We start from the raw sequence: 16,815 nt of genomic DNA on the forward strand, positions 1-16,815 counted from the left end.
TACATCAAACGAATATATAAAATGGTCAGCAATAACAAAGCTAAACAAATACAGTATCAACAGCACATGGAGCAAACAGTAAGAGTCGCCACAAGTGACTGACATGCATTAAACTGCAACAAGTTCCGCGTTTGCAGGCGCAAAAGAAATCTTTTTTCTCAGTGCCATTGTGAAACGGAAAATGTGCTGGCGAAGCTACAACACATCGTTAAGTATGAAATTCTTAAAATGGAATTTTAAATCATTAAATGCGGACAAAACAATAATAAGACTAAACAGTCAGTTTTTACCGTAAAAAGACAGGGTTGAAAAGACAAACAAAATAAATAAAGTTGCTTGGGTAATCAACCAAGTCTTTAAATATTCGCGTATATAAAATATTTTAGAAAATGCGAGGTAAAATCAACAAAAAGTGTCATCAAGAAGACGATACCGACAACTTAATGAATCCTCGGCTATCTAGCTATGTTTAGAATTGCAATGGCTTTGAAGTGACCTGGAAATAAATAAAGTTCCTAGACTTTTAAAAACTAACTAACTTCTAAGAAAATTATGTTTTAATTGCCTTCTTCTATACCCTTAACACAATATTAATTAATCGATAGTACTAAACCAAATACTTACTAAAATAATATAAAGTTATAAAGAGTCAAATTCAAAACTCAATGCGATTCTTCCAAACTTTTAGATGCAGTAAACCCGCCAGCATTGGAATCTTGGTCTTCTACTCTTTTGTTGCTTCATGGCTGATTTAAGGATGTAAAGAAGATCGTAGACTTCCGAAGGGGATCAATAAGTAAATATCCAACTACAAAAAATCAGTCTTTTCAATTGCGGCCAACAATAAGTAGATTGATATGCTTATTTTCCCTTTTCCTAGAACAAATTATTTTGACTATATTTCTATAGTTTAAACTTTTAAATAATTTTAGGGAATTACCGAATTTTCAAAAGTGGAAGTTTTGATTTGAATGATTATGCTCTAAAATGGAATCAGAAAAGTGTAAAGGAAATAAGAGTAGAAACTAAAAGAGGCAAACACGAAGACGTCGTGTTCGTTTAGCTGACACAAGTAAAATAAAAAAGAAAATAGAAATTAAGACAACCTATGAATACAACTTTTTGTGAGCCAAAAAAATGTTGGTTGAAAATGTAAATATTTTGTTGAGCGGGGTGACGGTGCAGCATAAAGTGGTAAGTTGCAACAATCTGGCGATTTGCATCCCAAGCGCACGTTTAACATGTTGTAGCATAGTACATGCAACACGAGTAAAAATGGCAACTAACAGCATGTGCCACGAAAATACAAAATAAAAACAAAAACATGCCGCGACGTTGTAAAAATCAACGACAATGCAATGTTCATTTATGGCATAGAAAATCACATGTAAATAAATTTCTAAAGTTCGAACAAAAAAGAATAAGGCCTTTGGGTATGGGCTATTATGTGAACGGCGACGCAATCGATACGATTAATGTGTAACCGAATGCGGGTATGTGGCAATGACTGGTTTTGCACTACATATATGTATATGTATGTATGAGACGTTGCGCTTATATGAGCATTTGCACTGTTGCTTGCTAATTCAAATAGAAGCTGCGCTTGTTCAATAATCTCTTTGTATCACCGCATTCAAGCTGCGGGCCTCCAGGTCATATGGGTTGTGCAGGAATTGGGCACATTGCATCTGCTCGAGCTTGGCCCATAAGACATTGGTCGGGCATTCAAGATGAATAAGAAGACGAATTTTACTTATAAACCTTAGGTAAAGTCTCTAAAGAATTTTACTACCATATATGGTATACATTGAAAAAAAATGTAAAGTTACATATGTTTACTCTGAATTTAGGGAAAATACTTTAGGACAATAGAGGTTATATAAGAGAACTAAAAATGCATAGGATTGAAAAAAGCAATACATTGTTTATTCAAATATGTATAAGTATATTTGAATAAACAATATATTGCTTTTTCGAATGCATTTTTAGTAAAATTGCAATATTTTTAAAAACATCGTTAAATAATTTCAAGGAATTTATTTAATTTTATTATAATAAATAAAGTAAAAAATATTATTTCATTTGAATTTGAATTTTACACACATATTTGTTCACTTTTATGTCTAGTAACACTTCACTAATTCGGTTCTATATTTTCGTTTTGAATTATATTAATTCCATATTTAACTTTCGTTGGAATACATTTATTCATACAATAAGAAAATGGTTACAAGAAAACAAAAAATAAGTGTCACCACATTTTGTAAGTGAATAAAATTAGATAAAAAACAAAGATTATACGGTCAATGCAAAATTTATTATCATGTGGTAAGTAGCGCGAACTCTTTCATAATATCCTTTATCTTGAAAAAAACTGCTATATATGTATATATTTTTGTAATCTGGACATCCTCTACTTCCATTTTAACTCCGCTGACGGGGGATGCTATTTTAAAATTTACCCTGCGTTTCTAAGTATTTGAATTTTAACAAATCCACAATACTTTTTTTCTGATTTAACGGTGTTTATTTCTCCCGGTGCAAGCATACATATATTCATAAATATATAGATGTATACAATGGAAGCATTTGTTGCTGGCTTTACGTCCATTGTTTTTGTCTCCAGATGCTCCAAATGTCATCGAACTCACGGTATGATGAGGTAATGTCTCTGTGAGCATAAAATCCAACAACAAAGAGTCTTGCAACAATTGCAGAATATGAATACATTGACTTTGCTGTGCAATGATATGACAAATGAACCACCACTCAGTCGAAGTGCCTGGAAAATACATTGAAATATTTTTACTTTTCTTAGCATTTAAAATCTTGTACACTTTTAATTTTGGGTAAAACTTTGTATATGTTTTCGTCAAAATGAAGTTCTGCTTATGGTGTAAATTCATACTGATTTGAACGCTACAATAAAATATATGCTATATAAATACATATATATGTATGTATATACATAAATGTTGTAAAAACGCAAAAAGTGTTTTGTAATTTTAGGAAAGCTATTTCAGCTCTCGTGTTATATTCCAGCAGAATAGGATGACAATTTAAAAACAACAACGTCAAACACGATTCTTTGTATGTACATACATACTATATGTATTTAACTGCTCATTGTTGTCGGCTGCACGAACAATAAGTCTAAGTAAAGGAAATTTTGAAACGGCAATCTTTCGGCAAAGAAAACTATTCACTACTATCTATGCTACACTAACCAAGCAATATTCACTCACGACGCGAACCGTGTCATTTGACATAGCTACTGCAACAAACATTAAAAGTGGAGCTATTTTGCATATTCGTCTGCTCTAAAAAGGCGCAATCAAACGATATTGTTGGCGTTTGTACATATTTCAGCTGGAAGGACTGCACCTGTATAAGTAGCAAAGAGAGGAGGAGGAAGCCCTATTTATGCGTTTTTAAGTTCGTGAAGAAAAATTACTTTTGTTTTCCGTGTAATGCTGCATTAATCACACCTTAAAAACCTATATACCTACAACATCTTAGTTCCCTCTGTACTTATATATCGGTATAAATAGCAGAATATGTACTTGTTGCTGGATACTTCCGAATTCGCACAATATATTCCCGAAGAATTGCATTTGGCAAAAGGCGCATGCACATTTTCTACAAATATTTAAAAGGAAGGAGGCATTGCCTTCTAATATCAACGAATATATTTGCCTGTCCAAAGAAAATGTGTAATAACTCAACTGTACTTTGTCTGAATTTTGTATATTTACTACGAGAGAAGAGCAAGTTAGTTGTATTGCTGCTATAGTAGTTGCAAAATCGTCTGGTTGCCACGATTATATACATATGTGACCGAAATTTATAGAAAATTTTAATTGTATACGAACCACATCTCAACGGAATTCGAGCACAACATATACATATATGCGTATACTTAATTTTACGTATATACATATAAAATGGGAAACATAATGTAGTTAAGCTAAAATAGATACAAAAAGCAAAATATTTCTGTCGTTTTTTGAAGCCCTATAGTGAATTATTCTATCTCAACAAGTATAAGGGTTGTTTCCAAACTATTGACTACTAATATTATTATTATATATAAGTATATTTATTTATACTATTAGTAAACGTGGTAAGCCAAATGTTTTTGAATGCAAACATGTTACGTCGTATGGGTGAGGACATCTACTTAACTTCTGGGTAAATGATGTTATTCGAATAATGTGCTTTCACAACTGCAATATTTAGATCCCAAACAGCAGAAAATGGCCTTTTACTAAACATAAGGTAAAAAGTTAATCGTTCTGCACTTAAGTAAAGCTTATTTACAAGCAGCATAACTAAACCTTGCAATTAGCTAAGCACTTGGCTTGCTGAAAACTACAACGATTAAAACTAAATAAAACATATTAAGCCAGTCTGCAAATCCTTCTGGCATCTACGACATTCAACGTAGACATAAACTCATGATAAGTGGGAAAGACACTCTAGCTTCTTATGCATATACATGTGTATGACATGACATTTTCTTTAATGTAATGTATGGGTTCGTGTATGTCCTAGCTTTGTAGTTTTGTTCTCTAATCATTATAAAGGTAATCGACAGAATTAAAATAAAAACTCGTATAAATTTACAATTACATAATGTCTCGACTTGAAATGTAATATTTTTGATTGATTAGCGAACTTTTTTCATCTTTTTGTTTGTTTATTTTATAATTTTATAATATATATTATAATTTTATTATAAACTAGCTGACCCCGCAGCCGTTGCCCTGCGTGAAATTATGTGTTTTGAAATGAAAAAAGTTGAAATTATATTCTGTCGAAAATGATTTATTTACGATTTTTCTACATTTTTTTTATGTAGCGCAACTTAATAAACATAACTTTTTGATTTCTGTTCTGGTGCGTAAATATATAAAGAAGATGGGTTTCCAACTCGTCAACACACCACATATATCTGGCCGTGTGAAAAACATAGCATTTCCCGATTTCCTTGTGTCCTGTTGATTGTCAAGGTAAGGGCAATTTTCCCTGGAAATTGAATACGTTTGAACTGAAATGGCTGTCCCTTATATTCGATAACTACGTCATGATCATTCGGGTTCCATTACACAGTTCCGGCGCATGAAGATTGTGAAACATAATAATGACAGATCCAACTTTAAGACGCAAATGATGCTGGTGCAGGCTTGGTATGGTATTTGGAAATTCCACTGGATAATTTACGGTTTCGTCTTCCTTATCAAGACGATCGATCGATTTATATGAGCGCAAACCTCCCGGAACTTGACTTTGAATCTTCCAGTTTAAATCACTAACATCGGTAATTTTGGCAGCTAAAATTGCTCGTGCACTCAAGCTATCGCAGTTACGATAATTTGGCCAATGTTCGGATAAACATTCGTGATGAGTTCATCTTCCGTTGAAGTGAATTGACAAAAGGGAGGTGAAATTGCTATCAAACCACTGGAAGTATCAACCGAAATTTGCCCATTTCCAATTCTTAGCGAATACAATATAAAATGTCATCGGCAATGTAATTTTTTCGTATCCCATAATTAATGATCTTCGCGAAAACTATGCGAACTTCAGTGGCATGCAAAGTAACTATTGCATTGTCCTTCGTCTGTTTCCAGTGATTATCATGTTCCAGCAAATGCAACTGCTGGCATGCTTCTCAAAATGTTGCACACACTGTACCATTCACAATACGCGATGACTTAAATGAAGTTGAACCGCGAGACACAAAACAGTCGGAAAACTTTCATGAATTGCAAAAGTAAATATCCTACAAAGCGCTTTATTGCAGTTCACATATCGACCCATTTGATACTGCTGATCTCATATCGTTCAAGGCCAATAACCGCCATGTTGCTTTCTTTGGTGACGTACTTGCAAACGTATTTGATCGATTACACCAATCTGCAATATTCAACATTGACATGAGTTTTGAATGTGAATTAAACAAAAGGGGCGAATACGGTACGACCCATGTGTTGTCAACTTCGATGTGTTGTTAACGTCGATATTCACGCCTCTAAATGCTAAATGTTCTGCCATTGTCGTCTGGTGAGTAACGCCGATACAGTTAATATCCATCATTTCCCATTCCCGTTTCCGAAAGAAAAGCACGTGAGTAGTGTTTCGTGCATTTATTGTCAAACATACAAACCAAAGTGGGATTGTAAGGTTCGCAAGGTCCATGAATCATATTGGTTTTCACCACTTCGTATAATTCTGGATCAATCTCTGAATCAGGAATTTCCGCTGAAATGATTTCATCAATTTCATCTGGTGTAATCACCATCCGCATCCAAAGAAGAATGTGTGCGTGCGGCAAACCTCTTTTTTGCTACTCAACAGAACACATTCAGCATCTAACAGCATCATATATACCATAGGTTGCTTCAAGATAAAGACCATCAAACATCGCAGCTATTGTTTAAAAAGTCGTGCTGTGATATCGTTACGATCACTAGCTGATTGACCGCGATCCATAATTCCGCACGTATGTCATCGCATTTCGGGAGTACTTCTTGCCTTTCTTTGGGCTGCCATACGTTGATGGCAAAAAGAACGCCGACCAATATTAGCGCCACCTCTTCGTGGCTGCGTAACAAATTTCAATCTGTAATTGATCACATCGTCTCAAACATACATAAAGTTTTCACTGAATAATTTTCAATAATTTTTCCTTTGGATAGCCGGAATAAAAAAGTAAGCGACCGCAATTGAACGATTCAAATAATTTACAAATCAAAATATTGAAAAACAAAACAAAGAAAAATTGAAAAAAATGTGTATGGAAAATGTTACTTTTTGGAATTGTCCAATTTTCCGACTTCTCCTCATGAAAAGTATAAGGTATTTTGTTTCTAAACCTTTCCCGATCCACAACAAACAACCTTTAAAAATTTCATTAAGATTGGTTCAACCGTTCTCTTAGTGTTACTAACAAACAAACATTCATATTTATTGTAACGTTTGTATGGGGAAAAAAAAAAGGCTGTTTTTAGGGGTTTTCCGGAAACTATTCGAATTTTTCTCGCCGTAAAAACCATCCTTGAACTTCAACAAACATTTAAGAAAAAGAATTGGCCAAATTGGTCCAGGCGTTATTGAGTTATGCGCGTACATACATTTTTGGTATTCATTTTTATACTCTCGCAACAATGTTGCTAACGAGAGTATTATAGTTTTGTTCACATAACGGTTGTTTGTAAGTCCTAAAACTAAAAGAGTCAGATATAGGGTTATATACCAAAGTGATCAGGGCGACGAGTAGAGTCGAAATCCGGATGTCTGTCTGTCCGTCCGTCTGTCCGTCCGTCCGTCCGTCTGTCCGTCCGTCCGTGCAAGCTGTAACTTGAGTAAAAATTGAGATATCATGATGAAACTTGGTACACGTATTCCTTGGCTCCATAAGAAGGTTAAGTTCGAAGATGGGCAAAATCGGCCCACTGCCACGCCCACAAAATGGCGGAAACCGAAAACCTATAAAGTGTCATAACTAAGCCATAAATAAAGATATTAAAGTGAAATTTGGCACAAAGGATCGCATTAGGGAGGGGCATATTTGGACGCAATTGTTTTGGAAAAGTGGGCGTGGCCCCGCCCCCTACTAAGTTTTTTGTACATATCTCGGAAACTACTATAGCTATGTCAACCAAAGTCTACAGAGTCGTTTCCTTCAGGCATTTCCATGTACAGTTCAAAAATGGAAGAAATCGGATAATAACCACGCCCACCTCCCATACAAAGGTTATGTTCAAAATCACTAAAAGTGCGATAACCGACTAACAAAAAACGTCAGAAACACTAAATTTTACGGAAGAAGTGGCAGAAGGAAGCTGCACCCAGGCTTTTTTTTAAAATTGAAAATGGGCGTGGCGCCGCCCACTTATGGACCAAGAACCATATCTCAGGAGCTACTAGACCGATTTCAATGAAATTCGGTATATAATATTTTCTTAACACCCTGATGACATGTACGAAATATGGGTGAAATCGGTTCGCAACTACGCCTTCTTCCAATATAAAGCTATTTTGAATTCCATCTGATGCCTTCTCTGTATAATACGAGTATAAACATTAGGAACCAATGATGATAGCGGAATAAAACTTTACAAAAATACGGTATTTGAAAAATATGTAAATGACGTATTATGAAATCTCGATTATCACTTTACCATGCGAGAGTATAAAATGTTCGGTGACACCCGAACTTAGCCCTTCCTTACTTGTTATTTATATAGACTAGCTTGAAGCCCTTGAATAAATATCAAAGATTATTAACAAGACTATAAACTAAATACATAGTATGTACACGAATACTATACCGCGATGTCAATGTCTAATAAACGCTTTTGATGACATTTTTAATCAATCAGATTATTACTGGTCCCCTCAGAATATTCAAGTATCAAAGTAATGGGATTGTCTAAGGACATTTCCAAATGATTCTTCTTTGATTTTGGCAAACTATGAGAACAACTATTGGCTAAAAAAATTTTATTCCCTGAAAATGTGGGAAATTGTTTTACAATAAAACGCTTTTACTTTTAATTAAACTTTTTCTTCCTGTTTTCAATCTTACACATTTGCCTTTATGACTCAACTTGTGCTGTTAAAATTTTATTTAATACCTTTGCTTTAGCTTTCTTCGTACAGATGACATAAAAGCTATTCATTTTTTTAGCACCACTAAATTTAAATTTGTTTATTCGAAATGACAAAATGTCTGCCAGCACCTCATCTGTGGTAGCTGTAAATAGAATTGAATTTTAAATTTGCATAGTCTTCAATTGACTGACTGACTTGCGCGTTGTCTTTTGCCAGCCAAAAATCTAGTAACACAAATGTTCTCCCTGCATACCTCCATTTTCATCATCCCCACATTCCATGTATTCCATTTTATTACTCTCTTAAGCGCGAATATGTGATATGAATAAATCCATCAGTCGTTTCATAACATAAAAAATTCCCTCACACCTTCATTTGCTATCCTTCGCCTATTGCTATACCGTTCCAAGTTTCCTTCGAGAACGAAATTTCAGTTTATGTTTTATGGAGATTCTTTACATGCAGCAACATGTTGCTGCAGAGTATAATAGTTTCGTTTACATAATGGTTGTACGTATCAACTAAAATTAATCGAGATATATATACTTAGGGTTATATATATAAATGATCAGGCTGAAGAGACGAGTTGATATCCGGGTGACTGTCCGTCCATCCGTGCAAGCTGTAACAATGAAAATATCTTGATCAAACTTGGTATATGCGTTCCCTAGTAAAAAAAAAGTACAAGTTCGTAGATGGGAGTAATCGGACCACTGCCATGACCACGAAACGTCACTAACCAAAAACTTATGAAGTACCATAACTAAGCACTCGAATAAGATATACAACTCGCACAGGGGATCGCAGTAGCTGGGGTTACCTGTGGGCTCTAATAGGTTTAATGTACACATCTCCTAGACCACTAAAGTTACAATAGCCTAATTCACTCAGGATAAATCCGTTAGGCACCCCTACGAACACTCCCCATATAACGGTACTGTTGAAAACTACTAAAAGTGCTGTAAATTAATAACTAAATACGACAAAGACATAACAAACAACCCTTATGTACCTGAAGGAATTTGCCCGGTTTTAATCCGTGCAAGTTGCAAAGATTTTGAGATGTTCGGAATCACCCGAACTTAGCACTTCCCTACTTATTTTTTAGTAGCTTTCAGTTCAAATTGCCATATCAAGTTGACAGTTCTGTGGGGCGTGTTGACAATTCTTACTACACACTTCATTGCATATGCAAATGCGCCACAGAAATGACTGCGACTAGCCACCAGCCTGCAGACATCATACATTACAACTACATACACGCACCATACTATTTAAAAACTATATATGCATATAAAGGGTAACTTAAAAATGTCACAATGAAGTTCTGTATATGGGTTTGAATATGGAATATAAAAAAATACTATTCAAATTACCAAAACTTTCAAACAAATAAAAATTAGCAATATTTTGCATTTTACCGTTGCTAAATTCGAACAAGTTTATCTTTTTAGCTGAATCTTTTTAGTTTAGAGGTTGAAACTATTAAATTTAAATGAATGCTAGTTTTATTTTAGTTTCAATTGTTAAATACATTTAATTTTCATAACTTCTAGTAGATATATAAAGCCTGTCAAAGATCTGAAAAAACAAAAAAAAATATTTTATTAAAATCTTTTAGGCAGTGAAACAATAATTATGTACGCAATACTTTAAATACCGAGTCTGGTATACAAACATACAAAGTCTGGTATACAAAAGTAAAGGTTAAGTCCTGAAAATATTAGTATATCCTGGTTAACGGGAAAAAATTTGGAATTCTTCAAAATCCACTCGAAACCATTATATTTATATACATATATGTATGTACATATATCCATTTACATATATGATATAAATATCAATTTAAGTACTTAAAAAACTATTATATTTTGTCGGGCGCCGAATCGTACATGATAAAAAATGATACCAAGTTTCACATGAATTGGAGTCGAATAGAATTAAATACTGACATATGGAAAGCTGGCTGCAGAGAAAAGTATTTTCCTCCATAATGTGTTCGGATTACTGACAGCCACACAGTGTCACGAAATTCAATACTTTGATATGCTTGATTTATACAAAATGGCATTCAACGGCTGGAATATTACGAAACTAACAACAGTCTAAAATGTCATTTCACAGTGCTGCCATGATGGCAATGTGTAACAAAGTGGCGGCGCAGTGGAGCACATGTCAGTTTATACGCATGTGTAATATACAAAATTGAACAAACAACAACCGCTGTTCACATTCTGGGAATCGCTAAGATTTAACATCTGTCCGAGTGCTACTCATATTCAACATAAAGAATTCACTGGCTTGTATATCTATCTTATCTATTTAAAAGAAAGTCGTGCTAGTCGCACAAGAACGGCAGAACCACTTTGGCTGAAAATAAGTGGAGATGTAGATTAGAATCTTCAAAAAAATCCGTAATTTCGAAAATCTTTGTAATCTCCGAGGGCTCAGGAAAGTACTGACTATTCAGCCCATTTTTGATATTTAAACACACTATTATCAGGGAAGGATTCTCTCCAAATTCAATTATATGGTATATTTCACACATCTCTAGGCACTGAGCACCCCATATTCACTTTCGGTTCGATTTGGATAATTTTTGGTCACAAGGTGGCATACTACTAGGGTACTAATAAGGAAAAGTTTTATCCCGCTGTATACTAGAAAATAAAAAGATCAGATGGAAATTAAAATTGGTTTGTATTGGAGGTGGGCGTGGATGTAGTCCAATTTTCTACATTTTCGGACTGTAACATAGAAATGCTATATACCGAATGTAGTAGAAATGAGTGTAACTGGTCCCAAGATATATGACTTCTCATAAATGTAGGCGGTGTCACGTTCAATTTTGCCATCGGCTCGTATAAAACGTCCTTGTACTACGCCGAGTGAAAGATTTAGTGTCTTTAACGTATTTAATTACTGGTTTATTCTTCTTCTTCTTAATTGGCGTAGACACCGCTTACGCGATTATAGCCGAGTTAACAACAGCGCGCCAGTCGTTTCTTCTTTTCGCTACGTGGCGCCAATTGGATATTCCAAGCGAAGCCAGGTCCTTCTCCACTTGGTCCTTCCAACGGAGTGGAGGTCTTCCTCTTCCTCTGCTTCCCCCGGCGGGTACAGCGTCGAATACTTTCAGAGCTGGAGTGTTTTCATCCATTCGGACAACATGACCTAGCCAGCGTAGCCGCTGTCTTTTAATTCGCTGAACTATGTCAATGTCGTCATATATCTCGTACAGCTCATCGTTCCATCGGATGCGATATTCGCCGTGGCCAATGCGCAAAGGACCATAAATCTTTCGCAGAATTTTTCTCTCGAAAACTCATAACGTCGACTCATCGGTTGCTGTCATCACCCAAGCCTCTGCACCATATAGCAGGACGGGAATTATGAGCGACTTATAGAGTTTGGTTTTTATTCGTCGAGAGAGGACTTTACTTTTCAATTGCCTACTCAGTCCAAAGTAGCACCTGTTGGCAAGAGAAATCCTGCGTTGGATTTCCAGGCTGACATTATTAGTGGTGTTAATGCTGGTTCCTAAATAGACGAAATTATCTACAACTTCAAAGTTATGACTGTCAACAGTGACGTGAGAGCCAAGTCGCGAGTGCGACGACTGTTTGTTTGATGACAGGAGATATTTCGTTTTGCCCTCGTTCACTACCAGACCCATTTTCTGTGCTTCCTTGTCCAGCCTAGAGAAAGCAGAACTAACGGCGCGGGTGTTGAGGCCGATGATATCAATATCGTCGGCATACGCCAACAGCTGTACACTCTTATAGAAGATGGTACCTTCTCTGTTTAGTTCTGCAGCTCGAACTATTTTCTCCAGGAGCAGGTTGAAGAAGTCGCACGATAGGGAGTCGCCTTGTCTGAAACCTCGTTTGGTATCGAACGGCTCGGAGAGGTCCTGACCTGATCCTGACGGAGCTTTTCGTGTTGTTCAACGTCAGTTTACACAGCCGTATTAGTTTTGCGGGGATACCAAATTCAGACATCGCGGCATAAAGGCAGCTCCTTTTCGTGCTGTCGAAAGCAGCTTTGAAATCGACGAAGAGGTGGTGTGTGTCGATTCTCCTTTCACGGGTCTTTTCCAAGATTTGGCGCATGGTGAATATCTGGTCGGTTGTTGATTTTCCAGGTCTGAAGCCACACTGATAAGGTCCAATCAGTTTGTCCCACCGTCAACAAACTATCTTAATCAAACTTAATCTTTCACACAATACGCTCGATAAAACCTTATATGCGATGTTGAGGAGGCTAATCCCACGGTAGTTGGCGCAGATTGTGGGGTCTCCTTTTTTATGGATTGGGCATAGCACACCTAAAATTCCAATCGTTGGGCATGCTCTCGTCCGACCATATTTTACAAAGAAGCTGATGCATGCTCCCTATTAGTTCTTCGCCGCCGTGTTTGAATAGCTCGGCCGGTAGTCCGTCGGCCCCTGCCGCTTTGTTGTTCTTGAGGCGGGCAATTGCTATTCGAACTTCTTCATGGTCGGGAATGGAACGTCTGCTCCATCGTCATCGATTGGGGAATCGGGTTCTCCTTCTCCTGGTGTTGTGCGTTCACTGCCATTCAGCAGGCTGGAGAAGTGTTCCCTCCATAATTTAACTATGCTCTGGGCATCAGTGACTAGATCACCTTTGGGGGTTCTACAAGTGTATGCTCCGGTCTTGAAACCTTCTTTAAGCCGCCGCATTTTTTCGTAGAATTTTCGAGCATTACTGGTTTATTGTATTTCTAGTAATTTTTAAATAAACTGTGTGGGAGTGGGCGTGGTTGTCATCCAATTTCACCTGTTTTCACGCTATTGAAGTATAGAAATGATTAGTCTTGTGCAAATTTGGTGATATAATAGCTTTATTAGTTTGGAAGATATATATGTATATTAAGCTTATTAGGGGCCGGGATCACGCCAAACTTTCAAACCATAGATGATTATCTTTAATGTGGTTTGTTGCGCCAATTTTGAGTTTTGTATATCTTAACCCTTCGTTGCATGATTTAATTTCCGTGAGAATAAAAATTTTTTGAATCATATTTTTAATGTGGGCTATTATAAGATGACAAATTTGAAATTTTATGATTGCCGTGTTTCTAGCAACAGAGTTAAGAGGCAACCACTTTGATTGGAAATTAGTTTGGAGAAACGGGTCTACTGCCACGTGCTCCAATGATACTGCCAAAATATATAATTATGAAGGCTACATTTCTGTACAGCATTGTGGGGAAATTATGGAATCTATTTAAGCTGAACCAAAAATATAGTTCAACGAATGGAGCTGAATTAAATTAAATTTTAAAATGTTTATAAATAAGACCTAAGACCTGCGGGAATTTTTAGATCTTCAAAAATATATTATAGTGTCTTTACGCCTCCTTTAGAGTGTTGCGAACCTCGTGGCAAACAATGTTATGTCTTCTTTAAATCCATAAACAATGTATTACTTACATAAGGTCATACATGCGTTTATAGTATCCTATAATATAATATCTATCCTTATAAATAAAGCCGACTATCAACCAGTTGTTTAGCATTTGGTTTCCTTCTCAAACTATGGTTGTAAGTCAAATTGTGAGAAAATCGGAAACGGAAATGTCGAGCAGACACCTTTAACTTCTTGTTTATTTCTCTGGCATATTGCACACCTAATTTCTGCAGAGTGTTTATGACCTGTCAAGAAGTTTAGTGATTTGCGTTATTAATTTTAATAATGATATATATGGTATTCTATGGCTTGTTGAAAGTGCAAGCATGCACACTTCTGTTGGGAAATAGGTTCTCAGTTTATAATACGCAAGAGACAAAACGTCACATTTTTAATGACATATATGTAGTGTACCACTACATAATTTCAACATTTTTCATGACCTGTTCATTATCCAACTATTTAATTCCTTCTAAATATATATTCCAGGTGAAAGTCGCAAAGACTAGGTCTAGCTATGAAATATATGGTAATTTCATACATTGTAAAAAGCAACGTTCTCAGTTTAGAGAAGAGTTGCAAATGTGACTGCCAAATAAAGTTTGATTATGCACGTAGGTGAAACTGCAGCGAAGAAATATAATATGAAACTCGTTACAGGCGGATAGACAAGATGTACATATGTATGCATATAACACAATACAAATACAGTTGGGATTTCTGCGTACACCCATAAACTGTTTTATCAAGGATAATCATTTATTATCAAAAGCGAATTTTTTGTCAAATTGAAAATTTATATATATGGAGAGTGGGCGTGGTTGTCATCCATACCAGTAACATCAACGATTGCAATAAGATCAGCCAAAATGGGTTACTCACAGACTGTTATAATAACTTGAAGGTGTCCCTCACCTTCTACACAACAAGAAAAAAGGAATGTACTTATACTTTCGCGAAATAATCATATCTAAGCCTCCAATAAGAATTGAAAACCACCATTCTTCTTCTTAATTGGCGTAGACACCGCTTACGCGATTATAGCCGAGTTAACAACAGCGCGCCAGTCGTTTCTTTTTTTCGCTACGTGGCGCCAATTGGATATTCCAAGCGAAGCCAGGTCCTTCTCCACTTGGTCCTTCCAACGGAGTGGAGGTCTTCCTCTTCCTCTGCTTCCCCCGGCGGGTACTGCTTCGAATACTTTCAGAGCTGGAGTGTTTTCATCCATTCGGACAACATGACCTAGCCAGCGTAGCCGCTGTCTTTTAATTCGCTGAACTATGTCAATGTCGTCATATATCTCGTACAGCTCATCGTTCCATCGGATGCGATATTCGCCGTGGCCAATGCGCAAAGGACCATAAATCTTTCGCAGAATTTTTCTCTCGAAAACTCGTAACGTCGACTCATCGGTTGCTGTCATCGCCCAAGCCTCTGCACCATATAGCAGGACGGGAATTATGAGCGACTTATAGAGTTTTGCTTTTGTTCGTCGAGAGAGGACTTTACTTTTCAATTGCCTACTCAGTCCGAAGTAGCACCTGTTGGCAAGAGCAATCCTGCGTTGGATTTCCAGGCTGACATTATTAGTGGTGTTAATGCTGGTTCCTAAATAGACGAAATTATCTACAACTTCAAAGTTATGACTGTCAACAGTGACGTGAGAGCCAAGTCGCGAGTGCGACGACTGTTTGTTTGATGACAGGAGATATTTCGTTTTGCCCTCGTTCACTACCAGACCCATTTTCTGTGCTTCCTTGTCCAGCCTAGAGAAAGCAGAACTAACGGCGCGGGTGTTGAGGCCGATGATATCAATATCGTCGGCATACGCCAACAGCTGTACACTCTTATAGAAGATGGTACCTTCTCTGTTTAGTTCTGCAGCTCGAACTATTTTCTCCAGGAGCAGGTTGAAGAAGTCGCACGATAGGGAGTCGCCTTGTCTGAAACCTCATTTGGTATCGAACGGCTCGGAGAGGTCCTTCCCGATCCTGACGGAGCTTTTCGTGTTGTTCAACGTCAGTTTACACAGCCGTATTAGTTTTGCGGGGATACCAAATTCAGACATCGCGGAATAAAGGCAGCTCCTTTTCGTGCTGTCGAAAGCAGCTTTGAAATCGACGAAGAGGTGGTGTGTGTCGATTCTCCTTTCACGGATCTTTTCCAAGATTTGGCGCATGGTGAATATCTGGTCGGTTGTTGATTTTCCAGGTCTGAAGCCACACTGATAAGGTCCAATCAGTTTGTTGACGGTGGGCTTTAATCTTTCACACAATACGCTCGATAGAACCTTATATGCGATGTTGAGGAGGCTAATCCCACGGTAGTTGGCGCAGATTGTGGGGTCTCCTTTTTTATGGATTGGGCATAGCACACTTAAACTTAAAACCACCATTACAAAATTTAAATCATGCACTTATAGAAAATAGAAAATTATTTTTATTTTATTTAAAGTTGAAATTTTTAACTTTTTTCGTTCCAAAATTTCATAAATTCGCAGAATTGTTGCAAAGTTTGCCATTGGGAACGCCATTAAATAGGACGATACAATATGCATATTCTTTTGTCTTATGTTTCAGCCATATTCATTGAAGTGATTGTTAATAAACAATAGCGCAAAAAATTGAAACAAAGAATTGCTGTGGAGTCACAGATATTGTTTATGAGGCTAACCTCGTAAACTAACTGCTGTTGTTTTAATTGTGAACTGCTGTCTGCAAAGTGCATTTTAATTAAAGCAGACCTTTGGGAAGCTTTAAT

General features: G+C 36.6%; 1 protein-coding gene across 2 annotated transcripts in view; it reads right to left on the reverse strand.

Annotated features, from left to right (window-relative positions):
* The window catches only part of LOC126757495 (homeotic protein ultrabithorax), a 145,549-nt gene that overhangs the window by 45,963 nt on the left and 82,771 nt on the right, over positions 1-16,815 (reverse strand). The window lies entirely within an intron of this gene.

The sequence above is a fragment of the Bactrocera neohumeralis genome, chromosome 2, assembly GCF_024586455.1.
Source record: "Bactrocera neohumeralis isolate Rockhampton chromosome 2, APGP_CSIRO_Bneo_wtdbg2-racon-allhic-juicebox.fasta_v2, whole genome shotgun sequence".
Classification (NCBI taxonomy): domain Eukaryota; kingdom Metazoa; phylum Arthropoda; class Insecta; order Diptera; family Tephritidae; genus Bactrocera; species Bactrocera neohumeralis.